This window comes from Mesocricetus auratus, unplaced genomic scaffold (assembly GCF_017639785.1).
Source record: "Mesocricetus auratus isolate SY011 unplaced genomic scaffold, BCM_Maur_2.0 Super-Scaffold_100021, whole genome shotgun sequence".
Classification (NCBI taxonomy): Eukaryota; Metazoa; Chordata; class Mammalia; order Rodentia; family Cricetidae; genus Mesocricetus; species Mesocricetus auratus.
The window spans coordinates 34642375-34670126 of NW_024429202.1; the positions used below are offsets into that span (position 1 = coordinate 34642375).

Below are 27752 nucleotides of genomic sequence, written 5' to 3' on the forward strand. Positions count from 1 at the left end.
TGCCTTTGTCACCTGAGTGTGAAGAATTTGTCTTGATTGTGACTTGGTGTAGGAGGGTTACATCCACTGTGGGTTAAGTTGTTTCCTGGGGAAGTGGTTCAGGGACACACATGAAGGCTACCTAAGCATGAGCCTGTAAGAAATCCAAAGACTGGGACACTTTTCTTCCTACTGGGCTGCCTACTCCAGCCTTCATAGAGAAGAAGTGCCTAGTCTTATTGCAACTTGATACGCCATGTTTGTGTGATATGCCTGGGAGGCCTGCCCCTTTCTGAAGGGGAAGGAGGAGTGGATGGGGTGAGTTGGGGGTGGAGTGAGCTAGCAGGGGAAACTGTGATAAGGATGTAACATAATCATTATAATCTTATAATGAGATAAGGATTAATTAACAAAAAGAGAAATCCAGCAAGCAACATTCATCTTATGTCCTTCCTCCAGGTCCCTGATTTGGATGTCCACACTGACTTCCCTTGATGATGAATTGTCATCTGGAAGCATAACAAACACTTTCTTCCCCAGGATGCATTAGGTCAATATTTTATCCCAACAGCAGAATGAAACTAAGCTAATCACCAGCCACACAAGTCACCTGTAGCTATGACTTTGTCCTATTGTCAAAGTATGTGACAGGAAACCAGCATTCAGATCAGGGTTGCTTGAGTTTTCACACAGCTCTCTACTGGATGATAATAGATTTGGAGTTTTTTGTTTGTTTTTGTTTGTTTTAAATAAGAATGGTGGTGGACGCCTATAACACCAGCATTCTTCCATAGGGTAGAGTCCAGGGAGGCTGGCCTGGACCCACAGGAGACAAGGATGGATGGAAAGTGGGGGAGGAGGGGAAGAGGGGGAAATGGAGTGGTAAACAGCAGTAACTTCCTCATAAGCACAGTCCTAAAGTCAATCTCCAGCACCAAGAGATAATGGTGCTAGAGAGATGGCTCCTCAGGGAAAGCTCTCATTGCACAAGCATGAGGACCTGAGTTTGGATCCCCAGCACCCACATAAAAGACAAGGGGGGATTCCCTGGAGCTGGATAGTCAGCACACAAATGCTGTGCTTCTGCTTCCGTATATAAGATGAGCATCAAGCGATGAAGCCTCCCAGCCTCTAGCTCAGGTCTTCAGCAGCATACATGTGTGCGCGTGTGCACACACATTATCCCTCATACATGAGAATGCACATACAAACACACACAAATAGAAGAGACAGCCTTTTTATTAAATTTATTTGTATATAGCACCAAAACCATTTGTCACTACTTCCACCCATGTAAGAAACTATATCATTCATCAAGAGCTAATAAAAGGGAATAATATAGTCTGGGTTTCACGTGGGGGTGCTGTAGAGGTGGGGGGGGATTGTGCCATTGTTTCCTGGACTTTTCTGTTTTATTAGAGAAAACACACACGCACAATTAGATGGAGCACATGTGCAGAATCTAGTCTCTGCCTTCTGCCGGCTGCAGGTTGAGGTCATCAGTAAGTGGTAGCAGGATATTTCCATCTAATTGTGAATTCCTCGCATGTGGAGACAGACTCAGCCCTGATGACAAGGATTTTTGAACAGGGAGACACAGAGAGAGAGAGAGAGAGAGAGAGAGAGAGAGAGAGAGAGAGAGAGAGAGAGAGAGAGAGACTACATAGTGACTATTCATTGTCTAGTCCACACAGTTTATGAAGGCTGATTTTCTCTTCCTCCCTGCAGGGACTGCTACCAGGAGTTCCAAGAAAGGGGTTTCCAACCAAATTTACTGCTGGAAGGCAGAAATCACATACTGGCTGGCACCTGCAGTCTAGAGGCCCAGCTCTCAGTTTGGGGAGAGGTAGAGGAGGTTTTGCCCAGTGTGAGAGAAACCCAACATCACCTGCCCCATTTCTGACCTCTTCACCAACTTCTGAGCTGCATTTGCTGCTCAGGGACTGGGAGAGCCTTACCATGAGGGAGTTTATCATCAGTTCCAACTTTAGTTACCCAGAGAATATGTGGATGGATTTTTCCTAAGGCAGCAGGTAACTCATGTTCCCCATCACCTCTGAAAAGAAGCCAGCTGAAGGGTTTGGGGCCATTTCAGGGGTGTTTTATATGGGCTTAAGCTCTTCCAGATGTCTTTTCTTTCTGAGCCCCACAGTTTTCAGTGACAATGAGACTTTTCACACTTGTGTTCTCCATTGTTCAGACAGCTGAAGAAATTCATCTGATATGAATTTGACCCTATTACACACAGTTTGGTATCTACGGAAGCTGGTTTCAAAATCCCCACAGATGCCAAAACCGAGGATGTCCAAGTCCCTCATAGAAAATGGCAAGAACGTCGTAAATCTGCACACGTCCTTGGCTACTATATAAATGGCTGCTACACTGCATTACTTAAAGAACAGAAGTACAGTATGCAGCCATCACACAACACACAGTCCGTGGTATGCTGGTATGTAATCATGGGGACAGAAAGCCAATACAGGGATAGTGTAGCTTTATTACATGAGGCTTAGTGCATTATGCATACTACATTACCTAATCACCCCGAGATAAGCAGTTCTTCCGTTTTGTGTCACATGGTACAATTTTGTTGCTCCTGCCAGTTAGAAACTCACCTTTTCTTCCCGGATGGATCAGAGTGGCCATACCACAGCATACACAGTTGACACCGAAGACCCTGGACCTGTGTGAAATCAAACAAGACACTTGTGTGGGCTTATCTGCCCCAAAATACTTTAGGAGGGGAACAGCTAAGCTAAAATGCTTGTAAGAGCTGTTCCCCAGGAATTCCTGCTTGTTTGTTTATTTGTTTGTTTGCTTGCTTGTTTTAACCGCAAGGCCAAAAGTATGAGTGAAAACTTAGTAGTCCTGATGCTGGGCTGTGGAACTAGAGGCCCAGCAAAGATCCAGACAACCACGGCTGGAGACAAGCGCAGGAGATACAGGCTCTCTGACCACCTTGTCTGAGCCAAACACAGGGCCTTGGCAGATTCACACTGGGCCTGTTAGCATAGCAGTCTCAGGAAAGATGGGAATTTGGGGTCCTCTGTTTTTTCCTATCCTAGGCTTGAGGAAGTGCACAGCTTCCATAGGCAGCATCTACATCATGTCATCCGCCACCTGCTAACCAGGGCTTCGATGTCAGCACTCAAGTTGGTGTCAGCTCTAGCCAAAAGCAGAATTCAGACATGACTGAAATAGAACTCGTTCTGCCGGGTAGTTGATTTCTGTGTTTCTTGTAAGAAATCCCATGTAGGCCCAGATCTGAATTACGTGTACAGAGTCTTTACAGCATGGGGAGAAAGTTTCAACTAGTTCACACATACAGTACGTTTTTCAGACACTTACCTACAACACTCCATCAGTAATGAGGGAAAAATACTTTAGATTTAAAAAAAAAAGTGGAACAAAATCCAATTGTCATTTTACTGAACCAGAAAATTTTCAAACTGAAAGACATGAAGTTTTTTTTTGACTAGTCTTCATGCCCCCCGCCCCCACCCCAGTTGAAGGCTTCACATCAGTTTCTCCTTACAGGCAGTCATTCTCTTTGCTGTCACTGAGATACATAAGTGACAGTGACACTTGGCAGACTCTGTTCTAATGTCATACCCATGTCACCCCTTCGTCTCTCCAGAGGAGTGAGAACACAGGTATCGCAAATATGAGAAAGGAGGTTGTTCGTGCTCTGTGCTTTTTTCCACCGGGCGCCATGTTGGGTTTCTTCCCATCAAGGCCCGGTTCTTTTCTTTTTTTTTTAATTCTTTGTGTCTTTCGAAACATGCCTTCCATCTCCACCTATCTCCCACCCTACCCCAAAATAAAATTTAAGAGAAAAAAGGGAAGAGAAAGAAGAGGACAATCTCATCATGGAAGCTGCAGTATGACACAGTGAGTCACACAGTAAACCCTTTTGTCCGTATATTTTTACATGCAGGCATTTATCAAAAAGAATCTTTGATCTAATTCGAGGCCCCTGGTCTCTGCTGCACCACAGATGCTGGGCCCTCACTGGGACTCTTCCTGTGTATCCTACTGATGCCCTGTGTCATGGAGATCCTGCAGCCTTGGGTCCACAGGATTGATACCCCCACCCCTCACCTCCCTTTCCCCCACCCCATGCTCTAGCAGAACACAGATGGGGTGAATGTTGGGGTAGGTCAACCCATAACCCTGGGTCTGGACCGGGTAGTTGCAGAGTCTGGTCCATGTAGTTGCCAAATCTCCTAATCTTCATCACCTCATTAGAGTGACTAATCCTCCCACCTCAAAAAAAAGTGTCCCTAAATAGAAGAGAATGACAAGAATAATAGCAAGCCTGGTGAAGAGAAAGGAAGGAGGGACTCACAGGGGCATCATTGTGCACATTTCAAACTTGTTTGCAGGGGCTTCCTAGAGATCCAAAACCTGAATATGCCACCATTTATTTGATGAGACTTACTGGTGAGCTTTGAGAGAGTGTCCAGATTTCCAGTGCAGCAAGGAACATCTTTAATGTAGATTCTGCAAGTCCAAGATCCAAGATGCAGATGTGGGGTCAAAACCCATGTGTGTTTCAGAATATGACCTGAAATTGCATTTTTCTTCAAAACCACTGAATTGAACATCTGAAAGAAGTCCTTCCCCTACATAGTCACCCCAAGGATCCTAAGTGTTTATCATTCTGTCAGTGAACAACAAAGAAGATCTGGTGTTTAAATTCACATGGCCTTTTACAGGGATAATCTGTAATGTTTTCATCCACCAGAATATGTTTGTGGACACTGGCATTCACTGTGCAGTCCACAGCTTATGCATTAACCAATGACCTCCACCAAACTGTTTAGATTCATATTCGTTTGTAAGAATTATTTTTACTGTTGAAGACATTAGCTCCCCAGGTTTTATTCAATCTTTTGAGTGTTGCAGATAGAATTTTCCACATGAAAGGCCATTTTATTGAATGCTAGTGTCTTCTGGTTTCTATTGCTGCTATGAAATACCATGACTAAAAAGCACATTAGGGAGGAAAGGGTTTATTAAGATTACACTTCCATGTTGTGTTGGTCACCAAAGGAAGTCAGGACAGGAACTCAAACAGGGCAGGAACCTGGAGGTAGGAGTTGATGCAGAAGCCATGGAGGGGTGCTGCTTACTGGCTTGCTCTCCATGACTTGTTCAGTCTGCTTTTTTATAGACCCCAGGATCACCAGCCCAGGGCTGGCACCACTCACAATGAGCTGGGCCCTCTCCCATGATCACTAATCCAGAAAATGCCTTTTAGCTGAATCTTAAGGAGGCATTTCCTCAACTGAGGCTCCTTCCTCTCTGATGACTCTAGCTTGTGTCAAGTTGACATAAAACCAGCCAATACAGTTAGCCACCAGTTAAGTTTTTGCCTTATGTTCTCTGTTTTCCATAGAACTTAGACACACCAGGGAGGGTCTAGGCCTTGATCCAAATGACATGACAGACTTTGAAGATCCCCCATGGAAGGCCTCACCCTCCCTGGGGAGCAGAAAGGGGATGGAATAGGGAGGCAGGGGAGGAAGGAAGGGAGAGGGAAATGGGATTGACATGTAAAACAAGCTTGTTTCTAATTTAAATTTTAAAAAGGAAAACATAAAATAGAAACAAAGAGAACAATGAAGTTAATCAATGAAAAAAAATCTACTGCAAGATTTTCCATACAATATTTTACACTGACATATTCCCAGCTTCCTTCAAGCATCTTTACATTCTTCTGGAATTTACTTTCAAATAGAAGGAGATCCTGCTTCATTTCTCCTGTGTGGCTGGTGTCAGCATTCCACTGAGAACTCCTTTCTTGAAGTCCTTGGCTGCATTTCCTTCCCTTCTCATTTTCCCGGTCACATCCGTAGCCTGTCTATTGCTACACCAGCACCACTAGCTTCTCCCACTGTAGCCCCATGGCACGCTGTTCCACCCCACAGGGCAAGTCTGGGTGATCTTTCTTTTATATTTATTAGTTGAGATGAACCTTAAAATCGTGTCACGATTTTTAAAAAATCAAATCTACTGAGACCAGAATTTCTATGTCCAGTATTGACAGTAACATTCCACGTAAATGGTTTCAATGACAAGAATTAACAAATACTTTCTGTAAAAGACCAGACAGTGAATATCTTGGCATTTGTAAGCTGCATTTTTTTCTGTGTGTCATAACCACCAAAAAAGTCTGCCAATAACGTGAATTAATTGCCTAACGAGTATAAAATAACGAGTATGGTCATATTCAAGAAAACCTCATTTATAAAAGCAAGGGCAAATACAATGAGATATTACTTTGATGTAAAAAGAAACGAACGACTGAGACACACTTGGAAACATCACATGAAGTAGAAAAACCCCAGAGGTCACTCCAATAGGCATATAGCAGATTAATGTTATCCAAGAGATGGAAAAAGGATATAACTATTTTATAAATAAATTTCTTTTCTGGGATAATTTAAAGACCCAGGGACTAACAAATTGCATGCCATTTTGAATGTAACAAACATTGGTGATTCCCATGTTCTAAATTGTTTATTTTATATTCACTGGAAATCACCTTAGCACTGGAGAGATGGCTCATCAGTTAAGAGCACTGGCTACTCTTCCAGAGGGCTCGGGTTTGATTACCAGCACCCACATGGAAGCCTACAACTGTCTCTAATTCCAGTTCCAAGGGATCCATTCAGCACCCTTTTCTGACCTCAGTAGATCTTGCATGCCCATGGTACACAGACATACATGCAGGCAAGTTACCCATTCACATAAAAAATTAATAATTGTTTAAAAAGAAAGAAAATCACTTTAACTTTAAAAATAAAAATAAAAACATTAGCCAAGGGCTGGATTTGGCCCATAAACCACACTTTGCCAGTCCTGATTTATAGGATGCATGAGATAGAATAAAAATAGTTTCTTGCATTTGATGATGTGACCATGTTATATTATTTTTTGTCTTATGGGAAAATGTAGCCTGCTCAGGAAAAAAAAAAGATTCAAGAAGCCACTTCACAGAAAAGCAGGAATAGATATGGCTACATGCAAAAGAGGACTAGCTAAGGGCTGCATCACTAGCCTACAATTCTCAATTGCTTCTCCATTGTTGTAACAAGAATACCAACCAAAAGCAACTTAGGGAGGAAATGATTTATTTAATCTTAGAGGTGGCGACACATCATTGAGGGAAGTCAGGGCAGGAACTCAAGGCAGGAGCTTAAAGCAGAAACCACAGAGGAATGCTGTTTAGAGGCTTACACCAGTCTCATTTTCAGCTGCCTGGCCAGGGTTAGCACTACCCACGATAGGATGCGCCCTCCTACATTAACTAGCAATCAAGAAAAATGGCCCACAGGACAGCTGACTACAGCAATTTTTTAGTTGAGATCCCTGCTTCCCTATCATGTTGTGTTGGTCAGGATTCTCTAGAGTCAGGAATATATGGAGTGAATATACATATATATGTATTTATAAATAGGGAAGTTATTGGAATGACTTACACACTACAGTTCAACTAATTCAACAGTAGCTATCTGTGAATGAAAAGTCCAAGAGTCTAGTAGTTGCTTAGTCCCATGAGGCTAGGTACTCCAGCTGGTCTTCTATATATTTTAGGATCCCAAAGAAGCAGGCTCCAATACCAGGGAATGGATGAGCTGGCAAATCGGGGGCAAGAAGAAGAATGAAAGGACCCTGCGTCTTCCATTGTCCTTATACAGGCTTTCAGCAGCTGTAGCCCAGATTAAAGGTGTGCCAGATCTAAAAAGTATGTCTCCCAACCTCAAGATCCAGATCAAAAGACTATGTCTTCCAATCTCAAGATCTGAATCACAAGTGTGGCCTCCATTTCTGGATTGTGGTTCATTCTAGAAATAGTCAAGCTGACAACCAAGAACAGCCATCACTCATGTGCAGCCTCTTTTTTATAAGCACCACAAAAAATTAAACAAATATGCAAGTAAATGCCATCATGTATGAGTCAAGGCTTGGCTGAGTAACAAACACCCCTAGGTTTCAAGAGATCCCACACAAAGAATTTAGTTCTCATTAATCTAACAGTACTGCCCAAGCACTCAAGTTGGAGGAGCAGTTTTTTTACGTAGTTGTTCAGGAACCCAAACCTTTCCATTGGAGAGCTGACTCTAACGTCATCTTTGGCTAGCTATTTCAAATTTTAAGGTGAGTATTGTTTTAAAAAAAGCAAAAAATTAATCATAAGGTCTGCATGGGAGCTGAGATTGTACATGTCTGACAAGAAGTATCCTATACCAATGGCTCTGATATGAGGATTATTCCTTGAGTGATCAACTGTCTAGGAGATTGTTACCAGGTATAGAAGGAAGCAAGGAGGAGATGCATCTGCTGCTCTTTGGAGTACAGCGTAGTACAGCATTTTCTTCCACGTTCACTCTGCCCATCTTCATGCTCTCACTTAATCGAACAAAATATCTGGGCAGCTCCACTATGGGAAGGAAAAATCAATTGGGGGACACAGTTAGAAGTCTTTACTATACATATTACAATTCAGCTACCTCTCACCATTCAAGAGGAAGTTGATGATGTCAGGACTACCACACCTCCCCTACAAATATAAAAACCCAAACATACTCAGGTACCTTACATAAAGATGGCATGGCATAGAGCCCCTATACATCCTCCTGAATACTCAAATCATTTCTAGATGACTTATGATGCTCAGTAAAAATAAACACTGTGCAAATGATGGGTAAGACATGTTACCAAAGAGAAGATAATGTGGTTTGAAAGTCTGTTACCAAGGGGACAGTAATGTGGGAATGTCTACCCACATTTGAGAAAAACTGTCAGAAAAACTTTTAATACCTGGCTGTTGAATTCAAAGTTATAGAACCCATGTATATATAAGGCAGACCACACATTAAAAGATAACAGTGAGACAACCAGGTTTCTTGGATATCCTATCAAAATATGACCTTTTCAGAGCTACAAGGTCCTAAAGAAGTGCAAATTAGACCTTTTGCTATGTAAAAACATAAATAAAAATAAAAGTTACATAGTGAAGATACATAGCATAATAAATGAAGTGCTTTAGAATATTTTTGCTTTGTTTGGTGTGTTTATAAAGAAAAATTAGCTTAAATAAGTAAAGGCAAGTTGATCCACAAAGTTGTTTTTTTAAAGCAGAGTTTCAAGGAAAGGCCCAAAAATGAGTACCAGGTATGAAACTGAACCGTAGTGGATCCAAGATTTCTGTAGGTGGAATCCAGAGGACACTAGCCAAAGAGTAGTGCTCCCTGTGAGGGTAAGGACATTCCCTAACAAAGAAGAAAATGAATTTCTATTCACACAAGAAGAGACCATAATCAGCAAAGCTGTCAAGACCACAGGGATGCCTTCATTCGAAGATGGTGCTGAGGAAAGTGGGCATCCACGTGTAACCACACACAGACCCTTTCATCATCTCATACATAAAAAAGTGACACAAAATGTATAAAAGAACTAGACTTAATACTCAGAACTATTAAAAGACCTAGAATAAACACAAGAGGGGCAATGAACTGAGCAGCTATTTGTTGGCTATGACCCCAAAACTACAGACAATAAGAGCAAAAATAGGCAAGTGGGAACATATCATACAAAAATTTCTGCACAACACAGAAAGTGGCCAACAGAGCAAAGGGACAATATATAGAATGGCTGGGGGGGAAAGACCTTCAAGTCAGATAATTAGTAAGAAGCTATTATCAAGAACATAAAAGCTACAACTCAGCTAGGAGTATAGACCAGATGATAGAGTGTTTGGGGGGAACTTCAGAAGCCCTGTGTTCAGTCCCCAACACTACACATGCCACTATGGAGGTGGATGAATCAGAAGTTCAAGGTCATCCTCAACTACATAATAAATTTGAGGTCAACCTGGGCTACAGGATGCCATGTCTAAAAAGACAATGTTAACAATCTGACTGAGAAACAAGCAAAGACCTGGAGTTGATAGTTCTCTCTATACAGATGACCAGTGAACACAGAAAAAGATATTTGCATCAGTAATCATCACAGACATGCAAATTGAAACTGCAGCTAAGTCCCCACAAAGACCCCCATAAAGGAAAAAGAAAGCAGTAATGAGCCAGTGTTAACAAGGGTGTTAAGACACTGGGGCCTGTGGACCATCAGTATGACTGTAAAATAGTGTGGTACTTTTATAAAACAGTGCAGCAACTACTCAAAGGATTCAAGAATAAGCTACATAAGACCTGAACCTTCATCTGTTCCATATTTTTTCTTGGCTTTCTTTAAGAGATTTATTGATCTCTTGTATTTTTTAGTTTGTGTTGTCTTCCTTTTCTTTAAGGGATTTTCTCATATCCTCTATCATTTTCATCAAGTTTTTAAGGTCATTCTCTTCTGCTTCATCTGCATTGGGATGTTCAGGTCTTGCTGGTGTAGAGTCCCTAGACTCTGGTGGTGACATATTGGTTTTTCTGTTGTTGAATGTGTTTTTATATTGTCTTCTTCCCATCCCTTCTTCCAGTGGGTGCAGGAGAAGCCTCTTTCTCTCCTGGTGTGTATGGGTCCAAGGTTCCCTTCTGGTAGGTGCAAACGGGTCCGATACTCAGATGGCTCTCCTCTTCCTGTGGGTGGAGGTGAGACTAGTACTGGGGCCTTGGCAGTCTCTGGGTGGGCTGGACTGCTGGGATGGGAAGCCCAGTGTGCAGTCCCCAGGCCTCAAACAGTCTGAGGCTGCCTAATGCACAAAAAGTTTCATCCAGCTATGGCTATACCTACGTTTTGACAAAGGTGTTGAAATAATCCAGTGGAAAAGAAAAACAAATTAATTAATTAAAAGGCCAAGCTAATCTATAAATGGTGCTGGCAAAGCTGAACATCTACCTGTACAAGAATGAAAATAGATCCACACCTCTCAACCTGCATAAAAATCAATCCAAAGTGAATCAAAGACCTTAATTTAAAACCTGAACTCCTGGAACTTCTAAAGGAAAGCATGTAGGATACACTTCAAGAAATAGGTATGGTAGGAACTTTCCAACAAGACACTGACAGAGCAGGACAACACCTAAAGAATTCATCAGTGGGTTGACATGAAATGAAAAGCTTTCTAAACAATAAAGGGCACTCTCAGCAGCTCAGACAGACCACAAAATGGGAGAAAACCTTCAGACCAGCAGCTAACATCCAGAATTTATAAATTCCAACAAAATTGAGCACAAAAAAGCCAATGGGTTATTGAAATACTGAGATGAATAAACAGTTCTCCAAATGAGAAACGTTGACTTGGTGGCACACACCTTTAATCTCGGGAGCAAAAGCAGGCAGATATTTTGAGTTTGAGACCATCTTGTCCTACTAAGTGATTTATAGACTATCCAGAGCTATGTAGTGAAACAATGTTTCAAAAGAGACTGGAGGGAGAGAGAGAGAGAGAGAGAGAGAGAGAGAGAGAGAGAGAGAGAGAGAGAGAGAGAGAATAAAGAGCCAATAGTATTTTTACGAGTGTCCAACACCCTTAGCTGCCAAAGAAGCACAAATTAAAAAGACTTTGACATTCTATATTTTCCTAGTCAGAAAGACTGTTATCAAGAAAATTGGCAACAAACACTTTCAAGGATGTTCCACTCTCACAGTTGGTGGGAGGGTAAAATGATAACACAAAAATTGTGGAAATCAGAATGAATGTTTCTCATAATATTAAAAATAGAAGTAACTATAGGTAGGTATAGCTATACAACTTAAGGGCAAATACCAAAGAACTCTATACTCTACCACAAAAAGTAGCTGTATACCCATGTCCATTGGTGTTCTATTCATAAATAACGAAGAATTGGAACCAGCCTAGATACCCATCAGCAGATGACTCGATAATATGGTACCTGTATACAATGGAATTTTATTCAGCTATAAAGAAAAATGAGGGGATAAACTCTGAAACTATTATATCATTAAGTGCTGTGACTCCATCTTGGATAGGAAGGAATTGACATGGTGTCTTTCATATGCAGAGTCTAGCTTACAATATTTATATGTATGTGGGTGTGAGTGTAGGTTTAGAATATGAGACAAGGAGAAAAAGAAAAGACCATGAGAGAGGAAGTGAGAGGTTAATGAAGGGACTGGAGGAGACAAAAGGATACCGGTGGCCTGAAAGTAGATAAAGAGACTGGGCAAATATGTAAAAGGGGACAGAGGGTGGGGGGCGAGCAGGGGAAGAATCAAATATGACTTAATGAACCCTAAAATTTTGTATGCTGATTAAACTTTTAGAAAATAAAAATCGGCCAGGTGGTGATGGTGGCACACGCATTTAATCCCAGCACTGGGGAGACAGAGGCAGCGGGGGATCTCTGTGAGCAGTGAGTTCCAGGGGAGCCAAGGTTGGGCAGAGAAACCCTGACTCAAAAAACAAAACAAGTGAAATAAAAGTGGGTTTCCTGAGCTCACAGTTTGTAAGAACAGGAGACCAGGCATCGCTGTGCCCATCCTGGAGAGGGTCCTTCCTGCTGGTCACCTCATGGGGGATGGTCGAGGTTAGAAACGTATTCAGAAGGAGAAAATGCCAGGACAAGCCAGATGATGGGGAGCTGCCACTTGTACTTTAATAGCAACCTCTTTGTAAGAGACAACAGCCCCCACTAAAATTAATCTCTCTAAAGATCTAAAACACTATGACCAAAACCAACTTGGGGAGAAAAGGGTTTATTTCATCTTACAGCTTGTAGTCCACCGTGCGACGGAGTATGGATGTGAACTCAAGGTAGGACCTTGGAGCCAGGAAGACATGCTGAGGTCATATTGGGGTTCTGCTTGCTGAATTGCTCTTCATGGCTTGCTCAGCCTGCTTTCTTGTATAGCACAGAACCACCTGTTCAAGAGCGGCATTGCCCATAATGAGCTGCATCCTCCCACATTAATTCAATCAAGAAAACGCACTGCAGACTTTCTCGAAGGCTAATCTGGTGGGAGAGTTTTCTCAATTGAGGTTTCCTCTTCTGAAGCTGACATTAAACTAGCCAGCACACACCCTATTAGGCCACACCCTTAAGGGCTCCACCACCTCCCAACTTTGCCATAGTAAGGACACTGACCCTTACAAGAGCCGTGAAAACTGGCCAAGGTCACAGCAGTCTGCCTCCCAAGCTCCACTGTACAGGGGACTGACCTGAAATGCTTATTGAAAAGCCCAGTGCCAGGCTCCCTCTTCTAGATTTCTGACTTCACTGGTATGTGCAGTCCACACTGTGTTACAGTAACAAAATACCAAAAGTGACCAGTTGTGGTAGGCTGAATGTAATTAGCCCCATAATCTCATGGGTAGTGGCACTATTAAGAAATGTGGTTTTGTTGGAGTGGGTTTGGCCTTATTGGAGGGAATGTGTCACTATGGAAGTGGGCTTTGAGGTGTCATTATATGCTCAAGCCCACCAAGTGTCACAGTTCACTTCCTGTTGCCTGCAAGATATAGAACTCTCAGCTACCTCTCCAGCACCATGTCCGCCTGCACACCGCATGGACTAAAACCTCTGAACTCTAAGCAAGCCAAAACAATGAAATGTCTTCCTAAGAGTGCTGTGGTAAGCCAGGCATTGGTGGTGCACACCTTTAATCCCAGCATTCGGGAGGCAGAGGCAGCCAGATATCTGTAGAGTCTGAAGCCAGCCTGGTCTACAGAGTGAGATCCAGGACAGGCTCCAAAGCAATACAGAGAAACTCTGTCTCTTAAAAAAAATAAATAAATAAATAAAACGAAGTGCTGTGGTCATGGTGTCTCCTAGCAGCAGTAGAGCCCATAACTAAAACACCAACCTTAAGAAGGAAAATTTGGAGGTTGGGGTGATCTTATAGTTTAGTAGTTTGTGGTTTGTGTACCACACAGAGTAAGGGGAAGTCATTCAACTTGCAGTTGAGTGTGAAGAAAGAAAGGGAAGGATTGTGATCCCAAAATTCACTTCAAGGACCTGGCTCCAAAGACCAAGGGACCACTCACAAGGTCCTGCTGTCTCTCAGTAGTATTACACTGGGTACCAGTTGTAACACATGGCTCTCAAGGGGAGAGTTAGCCAAACTACCACAATCAATGTAACCTTAACGCTACTGAGCAGCCAAGGTAGGGAGTCACTAGCTAGAGGCTTCTTCCTCAGGTAACACAGTCGGCTGGAAAGCATCTGGAGTCTAACCCTGTCTGCACACAGGGTCCTACGGTGTATTCAGTAGGCACTGGAGTAGCCGCCCCAAGCCTAGATGTAGCCCGGACATACCAGGACTTGAAAAGCTTCCTGGGTGTCCCTAAGGGCTCCCAAGCCAAGCATCCCGAACTAAGCACTGTACCCCCACACATCCTTGAAATCAAAATTGTCCGGAGCCTTTTTACAGGAAAGTGGAAAAGAGGAAGAGAAGAGTTTAACGAAAGCTGATTCAGGACCTAGCCCTGCTGACTCAGCAAAAAAGACAGGAGTGCTCCATACTGCCAGGCTGTGTAGCTCCAAGCAGGAGGACTTGGGTTTCGTGTGGGGTGTCGGGAGCTGACAGGGAACTACGTTATTCTTATTAGTAAGGACTGGGGAGCCCCACATTAAAAATATTTAGCAGAAACAACAAGCATTTCTGAGAGGGAGGAGGGGAAGAGGGGCCAGAGAGAACAAGAAGGACTCTGTTCACACAGCAAGAGTGAGTAGTGGAAAAGATGTTTTAAGGCACAGCCTCTGAGCTCCGAAGTACAGCCAGGTCAAACCTCAAGGTCATACTGCATAAGGTATCTTCCAAAAAACACCCTCCTATGAAAGGCTGGGAGGATATTTCTTCTCTTTTAAAACAAAAACAACAACAAAAACAAAAAAACATTTGCATTGGTTCTTTGAAATTTTGCATTTCATAATTATTCACCCACAAAGCATTTGATCATATCTACCCACTCGCCTAACTCTTCCCTGATTTCCCTTTCCTTCCCTACCTACCCAACTTTGTGTCTTTTTTTGTTTGTTTGTTCTCAATCCTTCAAGATCAATTTGTACTGCCCAAATATTCTTGGATGTGTGGCATTCCACTGGAGAGTGGTTGATTTGCCGTGGGTATACTGTTAAATTAAAATGCCTCTCCCTCTCCCTGTGGCTAACATTGCTAGCTGCCCAGTTCAGAGCATTTGCCTGGCTGCCGTCCACTCCCTGAGTCCACGCCAGGTAAGAGCCATGCGTGGAGCTCTACCACCAAGCTTGCAGGTTTTTGCCAGTCAAGTGGTAAGGGCTCGAACCGGCACTTGTCCAAAATATTTTGTCAGTTGAAATGGACATTAATGAGAGGCTTAGAGTGGAGGGGGCGGGGGCACAGAGGATCTCAACCTGGACAGCCTGTGTTCCTGGGAGGGCATAGGAGCTACCACCTAGGGCCAGAGGAAGCAGGACAAACCACCTACCCTGTGACTCCCTAAGTCTCTGACTTAATAACCTTCCAAAACCCAGAGCCCTGTGGCATTGCACAAGGGCCAGATACTTCCAGAAGCTCCCCATTTGGGTGTCCGCAGGGGAGAGGAAATGAGTGAGAGCTAACCATGGGATACGTGGTGATTGCTACTCTTTCTTCAATAACAGTAACCTTGACTCCTTCAAACACAGCAGAGCTGTGCTGCCTGAGTCAGGCTGGGCTCCAGCCTCAGTGAGCAAAAGAGACCAACCTAGAATCTCACTTTACTCGAAGTCCGAGGCTTTCTCACCTTCCTATAAGCCTGAGATCTGTGACCTGCCCAGAGAGAGGGGGCCATGGTGTACGTGATGACAAGCTCCAGGGCTGTTTAGACACATGGGACTGAGATGATCATTTTGTGGGTGAGTATCAGCAGGAACAACACAGAACAGGGTGTGGGGGACACTGTCTGCCTCACCTTCTCAATGACAATTGGTGAGAGAGGACGTAACTTTGGCTATTAGATCTCTCTGACATCTTAGAGCCACTCTGTTCATCTCTCTCATTCCTCCCGTTATGAACTTGAAGGCCAGGGAGATAGTGTGATATTAAAGATCAGAGCCATTGCCATCCATCTGAATGTACCTGCTTCATGCAAATATCCCTGCAGACCTCAGAAGGCTCCAGAAGGCTAAGGAAGGCTGGGTAGCAGCATCTGTAACAGAAAAATAACTAGAAAAGAGAGATTGTACACACCATATCTCTGCAGGCTCAAATGATAGGAGCTAGTCATTTCTAAAAGCCATTCATAATTGAATCTGTGTGTGTGTGTGTGTGTGTGTGTGTGTGTGTATCCTTTAACTTCCCATCTTAAACATGTGTGTTCTTAACCAAGTGTGGTTTTACACACTTGAATCACTGACTGTCCCCCAAATCAGCATATTTTATCACAAACCAGAGATTAAAACAATTTTTATTCTAGGTGCCTGCTCTACCTTAAGTAACAGTTTCTTGGATCCAGCCTAGCAGAACTGGGGCCAGGAGTATGTGATGGGCCACTTATTTCCTTTTCTTCTTACCTCAGTAAAAAAATAATCAGTTTGAGGGAGTTGATAGAAAGAGTAAAAAGCCAGCATCCATGTGAGTGAGGAGTTTTCTGAGGCTGCTTAAGGATTAAGCCTTGGTTGGGTTTTTCCCAATCATTTTAGAAGTATCAGAGAATGCCACCACTCTTAGGTGTGTGACTGGGAGGGTTTCACACTATTAGAACTGCTCCCCTCAAAAAAATAAATAAATAAATCACAGGAAAGAATGGCCTGACAAGTTAACAAAAATTTTATATTGTTCCCAGCCGAGAGAGAGAGAATAGCCCAAGGCAGAAACATTTTGTTTCTGGTTAAATTCTCATAAAAGGGTGTTATGAAATTTCTGACATGAAAACAAAGCATCTCTTCCACTCTTTTAAACTTTCCTCAAATACTGGAATTTTGGGATGACCCCTCACTCCATGCTTGGAAGCCCCAGTGACTGAGTAAAAGCGCCCCTCAGTGTCATGAACTGGTGTTTCTTCTGAAGCAAAGGGATGAAGGATTTGTTAGCTGGTCTAATGGCAATGACTTTCCAATAGACATGCCCAGAATCATTGATCACTGTGTCCTCTTCTTGTCTGCATTAGAACACTGTTCAATTTACACCAATTAAAGAATGCTTGGCTTGGATATTGAAGAATAATTAAGGCATGCAAATTCCCCAAAGGCTTCTAAAAGTGACATCTGACTAGAATGTTGATCATGGCATGAAGGCAGCATTAGTATTTAAATAGTCTGACTGATATACAAAATCATTAGAGCATCTCTCCAGGAAGACTGACATTGGGTCAATGTAGGTACTTGCCTGGCCGCCCTAAACAAATTTGACAAGTCTAATTTTAAGTAATTGCTCAGAGTTTAGTGGCAAGCTCTGTCCCCATAAGGGCAGCTGTCTAGACCACATCTTGTAATTGAGATGCGTCTTTAAACTATATGAGTCAGCCCAGTGTGCCTGTGCACTCTCAGGAAAGGTCAAGAGCTGGCGACACAATGTGTCCTCTTCAAATTTCAACAGGAGGGCTTTACTGTCTCTGCAGGACAACCTTGTTCCATCACATCCACTCTAGGAAAAATTGAGTCATCTAGCCAGATGGGGCTCTAGAGTTCCCAGAGCAACCAACTCACAGAATGCTTCTGGACCAACAGCAGCACTGGGGACTGGTTAGACATGCAGTGTCTTGGAGGCCTCCACCCACTGCTCCTACATCAGCATCCTTGGGCCAAGGCCCTGCAGTAAGGCTGAGCAAGTGCTTGCCACCCCTGGAAACCCTTCCATGTATAACAGCCACTGTGGTAAGCCCACAGACCCTCCTTCTCTCTGATGGAACTGGTGACCCAGCATTTGGGGTCATTTGCCTAACTGAGGGCACAAAGCTCAAATGAAGCGCAGACACTGAGGTGGATGGTTCTTTTTTTTTTTTAATTTTCTTAAAGTAGGTGCAACTTTAATCTGTGGTGTGTACGTGTGTGTTGCACTCATGTGAGTGTGTCAGTGCATATGCCCGTATACACACATACAGAGGCCAAAGCAGGGTGTCTGGTATCGCCTCGCTGGCTCGCCACCTTCTTGCCTTCAGACAGCGTCTGTCTCTGAGCCAGAAGCTCGCCATGCCTGACTTTTTTAAGTGGGTGCTAGGCATTCGAACTCAGGTACCCACACTTGCCAAGCAAGTGCTCTTTTTCACTGAGCCATCTCCCAGGTCCCCACAGTTTAAAATCTTAAATGTTAATCTTAGCTTCACACTCTAGTGGCAATTCAGCCAACTGTGCGAACTGACAACATTATTCAGCTGGAGTTTTGAGATCGTGTTGTTCCCCTGTCTGTCATTCTGCCTACTGGTTATCCATAGTAAGCACATAGGGCACGGGATCTGTGGTGGTGGCTGCTTCTTGTCCTCTCCAGGATATCACAGCCGAGCATCCTAGACCCCAGGTAAGTGGGAAGCCGCTGGACCAGTTGTAAAGGAAATTAAATGACTGGTGGGAAAGACTTCGGAGTCCCCTCTTTCGCCCATGCACTCCATTGTCTGTGGTTCCTCCATGATAGATGGACAGGACACCTGCAACTCATGGTCATGGAAGGCGAAGGATAGATGTCACTAAACCACTAACTGGAGGATGTTTGTGACCACTCTGTAGCCCAGGAGATCCTGGGATCTTTCAAGACCCCTGGATAGTCCCTTCCCACTTTATTGGAAGTACACAGCCCAGAAGACAGGTGTAAGAGAAGCAATTTTTAGGATAAAATCAGATAGGATGAGGTTTCCAAGGAGATGGGGTGGGGGGGTGCATACACAAGCTGAGTTACTAGCCAAATGACAGGTTTGGGTTTTAATTTTCCTTCTTAATCTTTTTCCTTTAAAATAATTATTGTATCTCTTACAGTTTGTTCCAGCCTGCCAATCCTTGAGCTACACATAATCTGTACTCGCTGAACTGTGAGAGAGTGGATCAAGCCAAAGCTGAAAAAATAAAGGCACTACCCCATGGGCGAGGCCAGGATGCCCCGCCCCGCCAGAGTCCCAAAAGCTGCTCAGCTGGGTACCTCACTCAAGTCCTCTTCCCTGGCATCACCCAACACTCCCATTTGCTCCCTGGTTCCCCATATAGGCCCTCTTTTTCCTGCTGAGCATCCTCGCCCCCCAGGTGAGCCCCTGCAGCCTGCATCCCCAAGTGGCCCTTCCCTTCATTCTTTCTTCCGTGGTCACCCTCTGCAGCAATGGGGAGATGCTAGGTCTCGTTCATCTCTGCTCTCTGTGGGACGGGGACTGAAATGTGTCTCTGAATGGAGAGGGGTAGACAGGGTGAATTAATGGCAGAGGCAGAAGAGTAATACAGCCCAGGCAGAACAAAACGAGGGTGACCCGCACGAAACAAAGCGCCACAATAGATCATTTCTGAAAAGTCATCCGGCAGCTTTGAAACCATGGGCTGTGTGCTCCATGGGCTGTGTGCTCCACGGCTTTCAGGAGGCATGAATGGACGGGAACAGTAACTCTTTTTCATGCCTCTTTCAGGGGACTTGTCAGCTGAGAAGGATTTACCATTCAATTCCCATACTTTTATGTGGGAAATTAGGAATTTGTCCCTTTAAAAGAAATTGCCTTTTAAACTCTCATAAATTGTGACGATTTTATAGATTCACCAAAACTTCTTCTTCCTTCCACTTATATATCATTTTTAAAAATACTCATAAATACATGCATGCAGGCACACACATGCACACGCACACACACACACACACACACACACACACACACACAGATCCATCTTCCCCCCTTTTGCTCAAAAGTCTTCTATTCAAGGCATGTCCAGCAACAAAGATATCTCATCTTTCTGTTCCATGCCCTGTTGGATATTCTTCCCCATAACTGTGTTATTTTACCATTTTTTGTCAAACACTCAAAGTCTCTTCTGAATAACAAAGACCTAGAAAATGCCACCTCGGAGCCGGGCAGGTGGCAGGTGCTGGACAGAGCTGGTGAGATGGGAACTGACCGGGGCATTCAATTCATTTCACCAATGACACAGAGGTCTGTCAGACTCCCTCCACCAGCCCTGGGCACAACACTTTCTGAATTGTGCAGTAAAAACAATGAAACATTATTAGGAGCCGGCTCCATTCAGTGTTTCCAGCCACCATGGACTGACCCTTGTTCCAACACTGAGCCTCACTACCTGGCCATTTGCTTCCCAGAAGTCCACAGTGTTTGGCCATATTAATCTCATTAACCTTCCCTATCAGTTTCAACAGCAGCGAAGACTTGAGAACGTGGAGTTCCTGGCAGAGAAGTCAAGCTTTGGCTCCCTGCCAGTACATTTGAACATTTGATCTGGCTCCCCAGGCCCCTTCCAGGGGCTTTTTTTTTTCCATAGGAAGAAAGCACAAACAAGGGAGCCTTGCCATACAAAATGCAGCCATGTGTGACTCCAGGCTATGTCCCCTCCTTCCTCTTGCCTGAGTGGTCCCCAGTCCCCAGGCCTTAGAGCAGAGGGAGCAGGCAGCTGAGCTGATGATGCAGCCTTTCTCTGGGATCGGTCAACCATGCAGCACCTTGGGCAGGGTCCCCCCAGAAGGCTTTAAGCAAAGAGGGAGGACTGGGGGGGGGGGGACAGAAGGCCTCCCTCCTCAGCAGGTCTAGAAGGCCAGACTGGACGCTTCTAAACACTTCCTCCTATGCAAACGCTGACAGTAAACCTCGTCTCATAGATTTCTTAGACAGGGAAAAAGAAATCTAACCCCATTGAAGTCTCTCATTCAGCGCTTCTCAACCTGTGGGTCACAACCTCTTTGGCAGTCGAATTACCCTTTCACAGGAGTGGCCTAAGGCCATCAGAAAACACAGATATTTGCCTTACAATTCATAACAGTAGCAAAATTACAATTATGAAGTAGCAACAAAAATAATTTTATGATTGGGGGTCACCGCAACATGTGGTATTAAAGGGTCACAGTATTAGGAGGGTTGAGAACCCTCCTAATAGACTTAACTCTAAATAGACTTAACTTGGATGGATTCAGACCCTGACATCACTTCTCAAGTTTAAAAAAAAAAGTCAATCTTCTATTTCTGAAGGTGTTAACAACCTGAAAAAGAAAGCCCGAGTAACTGGCTTCATCAAAACTATGAACCAGAAAATGAACCCTTTCCTTTCCTGTTCATAATCATGCTTAAAGAGATACACTATTGCTTTCTAAATTTAATTTATAGGCATGCACATATGTGTGGGTGAGTGTATGTACACATGTGTGTGAAGGTGCCCACAGAAGCCAGAAGAGGGCGTTGGATCCCTCAGAGCTGTGGTTACACACTTTGTAAACTACTTGACATCGGTGCGAGGATCAGAACTCTGTTCCTCATGATTAAGCAGCAAGTGTTCTTAACTTCTGAGCCATATTTCCAGCTCCAATATTGCCCTTTTAGAAAGCAAAATTTGCCTTAAAATTAATTCTTGGGTGTTGAAGATATAACTCAAAGGTAAAGTTCTTAACTATCATAAATAATACCCTGGGTTCCATCCACAGCATTGAAAGAAAACTCCAATTAATATTTGAAGAAAATGGTAGCTCTTTAATGCAGGTACAAGTTGCTTGTGAAAACAGATAGCTTTAACTATATGGGAAGGTTTAATTTGTAATTTAAAGTATTTGTTTTGATTATATTTAATTTAAAGATGTGTTATCATTAAGTACATGCTGCAATATACTTAACTGTTTAATTTTAAATTACAGTATTTCCACTTCCTTACTGTCTCTAAAGCAGCAGTAGAGCTTCCAAAGTCCAGGCCCCTTAGATGCCTTCTAATCCCCATGGTAACACCTCTCACATCCTTCAGAAACAGCATCACTCAGCACCTCTGGGGAAATCTTTTCATCAGCCTCACCCACACCACTGAAGTAGGCACTTTGACAAGTTGACATCACCACTGAGCTCCCAAGCAGCAACTCCAGCCATTTGGAATTGGGACAGCATGCTGCTTAAGAAATCTTTCTTCCAACTGAACCCTCAAGAAAACCAAAAACCAGCTTCAGCTTACTTTTAATTAAACTATGCACAGGCTTAACTATACAGTTACGAAATTCTTCCATGATTTTGCATATATAACCTTTTCAACCCTGCAGTACTGTATTAGTTTCCTCTCTGTGGCTGTGACAAAAATGCCCTGACAAATGTAACTTCAGAGAGAAGGGGTTTATTATGGCTTACAGTTCCAGAGGAGACACTAGTCTATCGTGGCAGGGGAGGCATGGTAGCAGGAGCTCAAGGCCATTGCCCCACATGGCATTATCAGCCCAGCAGCAGAAAGGGAAGTGGGGGCCAGCTTTCAACTCTTCAAGCCTACCTCCAGTGACATACTTCCTCCATCAAAGCCCCACTTCTTTGGGAGGTTCTCGTCTTCCCAAACAGCATCACCCGGCGAAGACCCAATTGTTCAAACACCACCCCTGTAGGATATCATTTCACATTCAAACCACAGGGCCCTATGTACCATGATCAGTGTCAACTGCAGAAAGGTACCTCATCCTGATTAACTTGCCAGTCTAGAAATGGTCTGGGTTTTTCAAAGTCAAATCTAAGGCCATGTATTAACCAGACCTTGAAATTCATCAGCTCATAGGATGAATCAATTCTCCTTTTACACAGCACTGTGGACAGTGCAGACTAGTAAGATGCTCTGTTTAGGGTGGTAATGAAGAGATCCAGGCTCTGGGGCAGGTATTTGAAGGCAGAGTACTTGGTCTAATGCAGATGCTAACATAATGAGATGCCAGCACATTGGTGGGAGAAAGCAGTGGTCTGGGAAAGAGCAATGTCCATTGATAGCATGCAGAGTTGTTCATAACACTTGGGCTCATGTTTCCCAGTTGGGAAGTTGGTCTCACATGATTTGTGGGAGACTGGTAAAGATCATCTGCAGCTGGATGACTATGCCCAGGAATAAAGGAAAGACAGACTGGACAGCTAGTCTGCCACCTATTCCTTCCACTGGAAGAGAAAGACCTCAAACTCAGCCCCACCACCACCCTATAAATCTTGTAGCTATTGAGGAGGCAACACAAAATAAGGAAGTCCAAATAATCTCTACTGCCCAGTGTAAAGACTCCAGTATACCAAATCCTTCTCTCTATCTCTTGGCTCTAACGATAGAGCCAGATGTGTTATTGTTTCAACAGCTACATTTTCCAACTTAGATTTTCACTGGCTGTTTAAGAAGAACACTGGACTTCTTAAACAGCCAGGCAATCTTCTTCCATGTTCCCAAGAGAATCCCAGCTGAGGGGCTTCTTACTATGAGTTCTTGGCCAAAGAACTTAACATCCCTAAGACTCAGTTTGATCACCTTCCAAGAGGTGATCAATTTAGACACTGGGTGGTATCTTGAGCGTATGAAACCTCAAAGCCTGCCCGCACAGTGACACACTTCTACCAACAAGGCAATACCCACTCCAACAAAACAACACCTCCTAATACTGCCACTCCCTATAGGCTTATTGGGACCAACTACACTCAAACTACCACACACAAACTACTTAGTTATGTTATAGCTATTAGAATTAAATTCACAACTTCATGTGAAGTTCTAAGTTTGGGGGGCTTGTTTTTTAAGATTTATTATGTATACACTATTCTGCCTACACACCAGAAGAGAGCACCAGATCTCATTATGGATGGTTGTGAGCCATCATGTGGTTGCTGGGAATTGAACTCAGGACCTCTGAAGGAGTAACCAGTGCTCTTAACCTCTAAACCATCTCTCCAGCCCTTTTGTTTGTTTATCATGAAGAAACACTTAAACAAAATTATTTAAACTATTTTTGTTTTACTCAACACTCTTTTTGTGCCTGGTAAACCACCTATTTCCTCATCCTTAAGAGTTAGAGTTCTCTGGGTTATCTTTTTTTAATGTTTATTTATTATGCATACAGTTCTTTATCTGTATACATGCTTGTATACCAGGAGAGGGCACAAGATCTCATTATAGATTGTTGTGAGCCACCATGAGGTTGCTGGGAATTGAACTCAGGACCTCTGGAAGAACAGACAGTGTTCTTAACCTCTGAGTCATCTCTCCAGCCCTCTCCGGGCTATCTTAAAATCCACCGTTGCCTACAGTCTTCTTCTGAGCAGGCCCATGATCTCTCTCTATTCTTATCCTATACTGCTTGTTTATGGTGTTGTGTGATTGTCCCCCATTTCATGAGCATTTTTCTTGCTGATTAGACTATGACCTCCTCCTCCCGTAGCAGATAGTCCTGGCAGCTGCTGACATCTCACACGATGGGACTTCTCAATATTCTCTCAACAAACACTCTTTGGTTTATTGAAATGAATTAAAATCAGCTCTACATGACCTTAGAAACACAAATTAATTCAGAAGGATAGTTCCAAACACTGGTGGATTCCACATTTTTTTTACTAGTAAAATATTCTGCTTATATGTTTGTCATTCGTGGCTAACTTATCCCTCTCTGTAGAAAAAGCTGAAATGGGGCTAAATTATATAACACCCTGGAACTTCTGGTAACTCAGGATATTTCCCTCTGAGTGATGTTTATTCTATGCCACAAACACCTGAATTACTGAAACTGGAGTCAGTCCAGGTTCCCTGCTTGAGGTTCTAGTACCTTGTGGACTGGCAAATATGCCCAACAAAAAAAAATGTGGGGAATGCTTGGCCTTTCGTTCATCTGAGAATTACGCCTTTTCCAAGAAAAGCTAAATGGCTCATTCATGCTTTCGTCTCTCTTCCTCTAGGCTGGTTTCCTGAGGATATTTCTTCTCCAGGCTGGCATGTTTTCTTTCTTTCTCTCTTTCTTTTTAAATAGACTGCAGTATGATGAGAATTTTAGACTTAAACTTAAGTTGAACGAATCTTGCTTTTGAGTCTGTTATGAAATAAGGACCATTAGCATCATGTCATCTACTACAAAGAAAAATAGCCTGCACATGAATGGCACCCACTCTGGCTTCTGCTGATCAGCTTCCTCAGAGTGGGACTTAGATCCCCATGGAATCTCTCAGCACCATCTCTGAACAGAGCACCACCAGGTAACTGAGCTGTTATTTTTTTTCTTTTCTGCATCACTTTTATCATCAGGAGAAGTGGAGACTTTCACATTTCAAGGGCTCTTTGCACAGGAAACTCTAGCATGGCCTTCACACACCCTGAATTCTCCAGGGGGGAAGTCATGGAGTGACCTGGAAAACTTGAGCAGAGGAACAAAGCTCCTTGGCCGGATGGCATCCATCTGGAGCTTCCAGGAGGAAACTGGTAAGTGTGTATACCGCCCACACAGCTGGGGCATACTCCAGACCACCTCAGTTCTTGAAACCTATTTTCAAAATAGAAGATGTCATGAACTGCAAACCTCTGCTCTAAGATCTCCTCCCTTGAACCGTGCAATAAAGTTAAACTCAGAGAAGGAAAATACTTCGTTTGGCTCACCTAGAAGACTTAGGCCACTGAGAACTGGGCAGGCAAAAGAGTTCTGTAAAAGTCTCTTAGAAAACAAATGGCACTGGTCAACAAAGGCGACCTTGCCACACAAGTAAATGGACGCTTTCCAAAGCAAAGGAAATGTCTCTGTTTCTCAAAGTGATGAACCAGGCGGGGTTGTGGAGACGTTACTTTGTCCTTTATCCACAAAGGAATAAAAGCTCATGGTGGATGAGGCGCATTTGAGTGGAAGCAGTGCTGGGTGTAGAAGGCCTCAAAAGTACCCTGATGTCGAAGTAACAGCCTGCAGGCTGGAGTGAGCTTGTTGACCTGGACTGTGGACAGGGAGGTCATTGTTCTCTAGGTGCTACCATGCAGCTGAGGAATAGACAGGCTGAACAAACCACAGGTGTTCCTTTAACAGCATGTGTGACAAAGGTTCCCTTACCTTATAATATAGAATGATGATGGACTATGTGACTTATCAGTGGGTCACTATTTGGTCCTAGTGTGTGGTGCATACCTATAATTCCTGCTAGAGAAGCTAAGGAAAGAAGATCATGAGTTTATGTGAACCTAGGATATATAATGAGAATCTGTCTTCAGAAACAAGCAAAAATGTCATTGGGGAACCCAGTGGTTTGATAGCATCTGAAAGCTAACCAAAAGGTGTACTGGTTACAAGAATCATTGCAATAATTATCCAGCAGGTTGCAGAATGGAAGGATTGGAGATTCCTTGCATAGTATATAACTCCTTCTAACCAACTGCTGCAATCAGTCCCAGGGGGACACTGAGAACCCACTCAAAAAGGTAACTAGAGAGAAGCCAAGGATCTGTTTATGGAAGTAAAGTCAGCATTAGGAAAGTCAAAACAGTGTTGACCAGTTGTCAATCCACCCCCAGGACTGAGGCAACACCAGGGAGTTCTAAATCCTTCACTGGAAATGGTTACTTTCCTCCAACTGATTGTCACCCTTAAGGATGTCTACCTTTTCCCACTGAAAGGGCTGATTCCCACCACTGAGCATAAATGACTGTCACCATTGAGAGGGCTGAACCCCCACCATTAGAAGACCTGACTCCCACCATTGACACCTCTAATATTCACCCCCAGTGAGAGGATTCCCTCCACCATGGTTGGACATCTGCTTTGGAAGAGCTCTGAAACACACACACACACACACACACACACACACACACATCCACAAAAGCAAATGGATCACACACTCTTGCCATCGGGAAAGAAGGGGCTGGCCATCAGTACCAGTGAGCTCACTCTCCTGCTCCCTATTCTCCTAACCCAGCTGGAGCCTGAAAGCAAGAAAGTCATTCATGCCACAGGGTTCATCACTAAGGAGTAAAGTGGGAAAGGGTTAGAGAAGACAAATGGGAAAAATCCAGTTCACAGGCTACACACTTCCATCCAAGCACTCATTTCCTTACCTAAACATAAGTTCCTGGAAGGCCCCAGCTAACTCAGGCTTAATGGTGTCCTCAAAATCTCAAAGCCCTGTACACTGTTTTCAAAAATAGATTATTAAAAGATTGAGCATGATCATAGGAACAGTGAAGGAACTGCTTGGCCGGTGTTCAACAGTGACTGTGGAATACAAAGACAGGCAACATTTTTACAATGTAAAACTACTCCTTAACAGAGTGTTTCCCTGCAGTAGACTGATTCTTAATTTGTCCATTCTGCCTAAAGCAATATAGCTGAGATACATACAAAAGAAAATAGAGTAGGCTAAAAAAAAATACAGTGGGAGTGTATGCATGCTTTGGTTGGAATGAGGAAAAGTTGGGGGACTACAGCATTTTAAACTACAAGAATACAATAACTATGGCTTTCTCCAAACTTCCCAGACCCCAGGACTAAGAGTGAGGCAGCAGTTACCAGAATTGTTCAACAAGCTGTGCTCAACCATGGAAAGATGTCAACAGTGGAAAGATGTGGGCCTTTTTTTTTTTAAACCACGGGAGCTTTTTTGAGCCCAGTGTTGTCTGGATTTGATGACAGGTAATGACATTAACTAATTAGAAAACTAATCACATTTTGGAGCAGTGGAAGCTGAGATCATGATAAGCATAATCAAATCCCTGACTTCAGGGCTTCGGGAATTGGAGGATACGTTTCCTCCACACACAAAGCTTGACCAGATGCCCTTCGGGGTCCTTTGTCTGCCTTTTTAGAACCTGCTGTGAACAGCAGCACCCAGTGTCTAGATGTGCACTCAGCAAGCCAACTGTGCTACAGGCTCTTCATAATGAGTCCCAACTGGCTGAAGATGTACCTTGCCTTCCTGCTGTCAGGAGCCCCGTCAAGGTAAGCCTGTGACTTTACAACCCCTATTTCTTCCTCGAAGCCTC

The 27752-nt window shown here is 43.5% G+C and overlaps 1 long non-coding RNA gene across 16 annotated transcripts in view; it reads right to left on the reverse strand.

The window, feature by feature from the left end:
* Positions 1 to 1200: 1200 nt before the first annotated feature.
* LOC106021569 overlaps positions 1201 to 27752 on the reverse strand; it is a 78933-nt gene continuing 52381 nt past the window's right edge. For 6 of the 16 annotated variants that reach the window (XR_005870034.1, XR_005870036.1, XR_005870038.1 and 3 more), the window contains 2 exons: positions 15833 to 16069; positions 7102 to 8428 (listed from right to left, as the gene is read on the reverse strand). This is a non-coding gene — a long non-coding RNA (uncharacterized LOC106021569). Of the gene's footprint in view, positions 1546 to 2458; positions 4547 to 7101; positions 8429 to 12671; positions 12824 to 15832; positions 16070 to 27752 lie in introns of those variants that run through there. The other 10 variants (XR_002383877.2, XR_005870041.1, XR_002383880.2 and 7 more) reach the window with 7 other exon arrangements.